The sequence below is a fragment of the Triticum aestivum genome, chromosome 7A (assembly GCF_018294505.1).
Source record: "Triticum aestivum cultivar Chinese Spring chromosome 7A, IWGSC CS RefSeq v2.1, whole genome shotgun sequence".
NCBI classification, from domain to species: domain Eukaryota; kingdom Viridiplantae; phylum Streptophyta; class Magnoliopsida; order Poales; family Poaceae; genus Triticum; species Triticum aestivum.
Window position 1 is genome coordinate 656277771 of NC_057812.1, and position 6224 is coordinate 656283994.

The following is a 6224-nucleotide window of genomic DNA, read 5'->3' on the forward strand; positions in this document are numbered from 1 at the left end:
CTTGACAGTTGCTCTACGGTCCGGGCAATTAAGCCCTCTCACATTCCAGCTGAGTGTATTGATAGGCTGTTCTGTCATGGGTTCACAGCAGATGCCCTTTGACTAACATAAGGAATAACAATAATACAACCAGGAGGGGATCCAAGTCCCAGGTACATGGCCCATGGCCGAACCTGACTAAACACCAACACACACACAATGGGAACACAGTCCCATCTACAAGACCCAAAGTAACTAAGCCTATGCACGAACTGGATACGTGCAAACTAGTAGCAAGTGCAATCTCCTGGAAAGCATCAGGATGGCGTACTAACATAACAAACATGAAAGCCCTAACCCAGAGACTACCTACTCAGGCGATCGCCGGCTGCGATCCCTGGCCATCTTGTTCCAGCCCCACAGAGTCCATAGCCGCTGCACCACCGTGGTCTATCAGCGCGTCCTCGACAGCAGCAATAGCACTATCGTCAAGCTTGAAAAAATCCCTCATGGCCACAATCACTTCAGGGGGGAGCTGCTCCTTGAATCTCTCTGTGAACACATTCAGGGTCGAAGCGGTGACATCTTCACCATCTTTGGTTATGCCCAGGCTGCGACAAACAAGGCGCTCAGCCACCTTTGCAACCGGGGCAGCCGGCGTGCGGTTGGAAGGGCGCCTGATCTGTTGCAGAGAGATCTCGCCTTCCTTGGAGATCCTCATGCCTGCCAAGGTCTTCCGACGGGATGCTGGAGGGCTTGGCCTCGGTGATGCCATGGGTGCTTCAGAAGGTTGCACAGATGTGAGCGGCAGGAGCGCCGGCTGTTTTGAGCAGAAGAGCGTTGCTGGAAGCTCTAGACAGGGCACAACGAGCTCCGCCAAGCCAGCGGGCAGGTCATGTCCAGCATCAACAAGGCAAGCACGGGTTGGCGAAGGGGTTCGCTGCAGGTTGCCGTTGCACTGGAGAGGCGGAGTGGGCGAGGCTTCAAAGCCTGGGGGGCGCATCGGGGACATGTCCAGAAGAGGTCGCTGCATCATGGTCGGCGAACAAAGCTCGATGAGCGCCGGACTCAGGTTTTGGGAGGCCGCCGCAGCAGCATGAGCTTCGTCACGCTTGGAGGTCGGCGGGGTTCGGAGCACCGTTGTAGGAGAAAGGGGTGGTGATGCCGGGAGGGTGCGTGCGTCCCTAGATATGTGCCTGGCAGAGGCCGGCCGCTACTGCCTGACCGGGCTACGGCCCCGAGCACCAACAGCATCTGAAGCAGGCTCAAGCTCCCCAACATGCATGGGAGGAACGCACATGGGGCCAGAGCCGAGAGGCACCGGAACAGCGCCCTGGACAGCGGGCAGCCCAGAGTTGCCGCGGCGGCGACCATCGCGGCTCCCCTGACGCCCATCCCGGCGTTCTCTGCCGGTGTCACGCTGCTCCTCACGCGGAGCACGGGAGAGGCTCCGGCGGATGCGCTCGCCCCAGCCTTGCCCGCCTCTGGACGTGCCCCGGTCGTCGCGCCCCCGGCCACGGTCCCCTTCGTCGTCCCGGTCCCTGCGGTCTTGGCGGCCGCGCTGAATAGGACGAGAGATGCGCTCGCGCCTGTCACGCGGCATCGTCTCCCCATCCATGATGTTTGATTTCCACGGGTTAGGCCTGGACACCACTTTGCCAGAGGATGGATCTTCATGGATGTCGAGGTGGACTAGGACATGATGCTCCAGCCCCTTGCGCCCGTACACCGGGGCGCCACCATTGCGGACGGGGAAAGTGACCCAGCTCACCCTTGGCACCCTGCTTCGGCATGGCGTCCACGCCCACAATGCCAGCACATCGGTCACCGACTTGATCTTGGATGCCGGCTCGATGTAGTCCAGCGAGCAGCCAGAGCCGACGGCCTTGGCAACCGCCTTCTCGTCCCAAGTGTACAGCAGCAGCCCCTCGAGGCAGAGGCGCACGTGGTGGCGGAGGTCGACATGCTCTGCATGGGCTTCCAGGCGCCAGGCTCGCATCTGAAGCTTGGTGTCGCCGAACGGGAGCTCCGGGCGGGATGTGGCGATGTCAGCGTGATGCTTGTGGATGAAACGCACCAGGAACCGCTCGGGGAAGTGGAAGACGACGATGACATCCGGCGCCAAGGCGCCAACCTCGTCTGCAATGACCGCAGCAACCTCGTTGGTGGAGGCACGGCGGTCGCGGTCGAACCAGGCCACCACCCCGTTGGATTCCAGGAGCGCCGCCTCCACTTGCATGGCCGGGGTGTTGTGGATGAAGGCGAACACCTCCGGGCGGGCGTTGTGGTCACCAGCCCAGGCCGAAGAAGCAGCGGAGGAGGAAGCCATGTTAGCTTGGGGAGGCACGGGCGTGGGTGCCGGCAGGCGGATACGAGCAGGCGCGAGAGGAGGAGCTCGACGCAGAGCGGGCGAGGGAGCACCGGGGCGCAGGTGCGGGCGCGGAGCGTGGGTGCAGCTACGCGCTATGTGGCCGGAGCGGAAGCACCGTCTGCAGGTGATAGGGTCGCGGCAGTCGACGGCGCGATGTCGAGGCTTGAGACAGTGGAAGCAGAGGCCTTTTATCCAAGCGGGAGGAGGGGCGCGGGGAGTGAAGGCAGTAACAGGGGCCGACGCAGGGCGCGGCCGCCCATGCCTGACCTCGATCCATGGCGTCGTCACCTCATCCTCGAGCCCCACAGTCGCCGCGCCGCGCGGGAGTGATTGCTCAGCCGCGGCCTGCGCAGGGGCGGGCCGAAAGCACGCAAGCCATCCCGAACGGTCTCCGCCATTAATACCATCAATGCACGACGGGATGGGGGAACGGCCTGAAGCAGGAGCATTGAAGACGGTGGTTGGGGGCGCACGGGGAAGGAGCTCGGGCGGGGTCTCCAGGACGCAGTCCACCTCAGAGTCCTCGCCGGAAGGGCGACCAGGAGGCGGAGGCGGAGGAGTGCCCCAATCTGGATCTGGATCAGATTCCCGCGGAGCCGGCCGCGAAGAGCGATGTGGGTCAGGGAAGCCCCAAGGAAGTGGCTGGGACGGACCGGCAAGGCAGGCCAGGTAGGAGAGCGGCTGGGGCTGTGCGGTGGCCGGCGGCGCCGGAGTGAAAGCCGCCGGTATGGGCCAGTGGGCGATGGGTTGGGGCAGGTCGGGAGCGGAAATAGCTAGATTTCTTGTTTGTCTATGCAATTTTTTAACTATAGTGTGAATTGTACGCACGAAAAGTAGAAGTCGTCATAGGTTATTAATATGTCGGCCAGGCCAAGCACTATCGTGGCCAAAGTAGTTTCGGATCATACTTCCTCCTACCCGCCGTCTCTGTGTTCCCACCTGCATGCAAGCTCCATAGAGAATTCGCCGGCAAACGTAACGGCACCACCATGTCACTGATCATCATGGCCAGCTTCGTAGCCCTTGATTTTTTGCTTCACAACTGCAGTCTCGGCGCGGCGTCCGCTGCGGGGCAACGACACGGTGGTCTCGCCACAGGGCAAGTTCGAGCTCGGCCTGTTCAGCCCTGCTGGCAGCTCCGACGGCAGGTTCTACATCGGGATCTGGTACAAGAACATCCCTGGACAGACCATCATCTGGGTCGGCAACCGCGCGAGTCCTCTGTCTGGCCTCATCTCCGTGGAGCTCCGGGTGTCCGACGCCGATGGCAACCTCGAGCTTGTCGGTCCCACCTCTGCCTCCGGATCGCCGGTGGTCGTGTGGTCATCGAACCTGTCTTCATCGTCACCAGGCTCGAACAACACGGCGGAGATCCGCGACAATGGCAACATGGTCCTTGTGGATGGTGGCAACTCCTCCAACATGTTGTGGCAGAGTTTTGACCATCCGACGGACACGCAAGTGCCGGACGCCTGGCTCGGGGAGAACAAGCTCACCGGCAAGTACCAGGCGCTGACATTCTGGCGGAACGCCCAAGACCCCGCGCCGGGAATGTTCACGGACATGATTGACCCCAGCGGCAGCAGCGAGTTCTTCTATCTATGGAACCGGTCCCGCGTGTATTGGCGGACCGGCGTTTGGATGGGGCGGGTCTTTGCAAAGCTACCAGAGGCGGCGAGGAACTTCCTCTACAATGTAACATACGTTGAGACGCCGGCTTACCGGCGCCTCACCAATGTCCTCTATGACAATGCAACCATCACACGCGTGGTGCTCGAGGTCTCTGGCCAGACGAATATATACATCTGGATGCCCGCGAGCCAGAGCTGGCAACTATTGTGGACCGCGCCCACCTCGCAGTGCGACGTGTATGCGCTCTGCGGCGCGTTTGGCGTCTGCGACTAGAAGAACCGGCTGCCGTGCCGGTGCTCGCCTGGGTTCGCTCCGGTATCGAAGGGGGACTGGATACTCAATGACTGGAGTGGTGGGTGCCGCCGGAGCTCACCGCTCACGTGCGCACGCAACGGGTCGACAACGGACGGGTTCTTTGCGCTGCCAAACATGAATCTCCCCGATGAATCAATTGTCCTAGGCGCTGCCCAGAGCAAAGTAGAGTGTGGATTGGCTTGCCTAAAGAACTGCTCTTGCTAGGCCTACGCCTTCTCCGCTGGGGAGTGCACCATCTGGCATGGAGAGCTCCGCAATCTTCAGGGACTCTATGCAGACTCTGGTAGCCCCGGGTCAGAACTGTATCTCCGGCTTTCAGAAAGAGGATTGCAAGATCTCCGCAACGTAGACATGAAGAAAGGGGGGAATAAGTTATGGGTTGCCCTTGGCATCACATTGTCTAGTGTTGTAGCATTGGGTGCATCCTCCATACTAGCCTGGAGGATTCTTCTTTCCCGCAGGAAAGTGGCCAGTACAGCAAACAAGATCGGATGCTCCTTGGCCGTGTACAGTTACAGTGAACTCCGTGCTACCACGAAGAACTTCTCGGAGCGGCTGGGTGGCGGTGGCTTCGGATCAGTGTACCTTGGTATCATAAAAAAACAAAAGGGACACAATACGACACATGTCAATGTGGCAGTCAAGAAGCTAGAAAGTCTTGGACAGGTAGACAAGCAGTTCTGGACAGAGGTGAGCACGCTAGGCTGCATCCAGCACGTGAACCTCGTCCGACTCCTTGGGTTCTCCTAATCCGGCAACGAGAAGATGCTTGTCTACGAGTACATGCCCATAGGCTCCCTCGCCGGCCTCCTCTTCCGCAACGGTGCATGCCTGAGCTGGTGCGACCGGTACTGCATCATGGTCGGTGTGGCGAGAGGGCTGGCGTACCTGCACCTTCGCTGCCACGAGTGCATCATACACTGTGACATCAAGCCGGAGAACATCCTTCTAGATGAGGACATGTCCCCGAGAATCGCCGATTTTGGGATGGCAAAGCTGGTTGGGAGGGACTTCAGCCGCGCGCTGACAATGATGCGGGGCACCATAGGGTACCTGGCGCTGGAATGGATCTCTGGGCACCCTATCAGTGCCAAGGCAGACGTCTACAGCTTTGGTATGGTGCTCTTTGAGCTCATCCCGGGACGACGAAACTCTGAGGGATACAGCGAGGTGGAGGCAGCAGGGAGCGGGAGTAGTGATTCGTGGACCTTCTTCCCGGTGTGGGCTACAGGAAAGATTGTTGAAAGGAAGGTGGGCGAGTTGGCTGACCCGCGGCTGCGCGGCCAAGTGAGGCTAGAGGAGCTGGAGCGGGCATGCAGGGTGGCGTGCTGGTGCATCCAGGACGAGGAGGCGTTGCGGCCCACCATGGCGCAGGTCGTGCAGGTGTTGGAGGGCATGGTCCATGTCCACGTGCCACCGGTGCCGCGAGTGCTACAGCACATCGTCTCATGAGCTCACGTAATTCAGACGCCGGGACGCGCCAATATTCTCATTGGTGAATCAATTTGACAAGAGGACAATTGTACAAGCGTAGATGGCAATACAAAAGAATTTATCGTGCCATTCATGAATACAGATCAAATTTGGGGATCCCCACCGGTGGCATCAAGAATTGTTTTAGTACTTCCTTCCTTTGTCTTTATTTACTCCGCATATTAGTTTTGACCTAAGTCAAACAATCTAAGCTTTCACAATAACACATATGTATAGCATGAAAATATATTGAATCATAATTCTAATGGTATTGATTTGGTATTGTGGATGTTAATCATTTTTTGTATAAACTTGGTCACAATCACTAGTAGAAAAAGGGTCAAACGTGAAGCACATTAGTGCCGGTTTGAATTTGAGCCGGCACTAATGTGTACATTAGTGCCGGTTCCAATGGCTAGTCGGGCCACTCTCATTAGTACCGGTTCGTGGCGAA

General features: G+C 58.9%; 1 pseudogene; it reads left to right on the forward strand.

Annotated features, from left to right (window-relative positions):
• The first annotated feature begins 2503 nt into the window (after positions 1-2503).
• Positions 2504-5749, forward strand: LOC123153661 (G-type lectin S-receptor-like serine/threonine-protein kinase At2g19130; annotated as a pseudogene).
• The last annotated feature ends 475 nt before the right edge of the window (positions 5750-6224 follow it).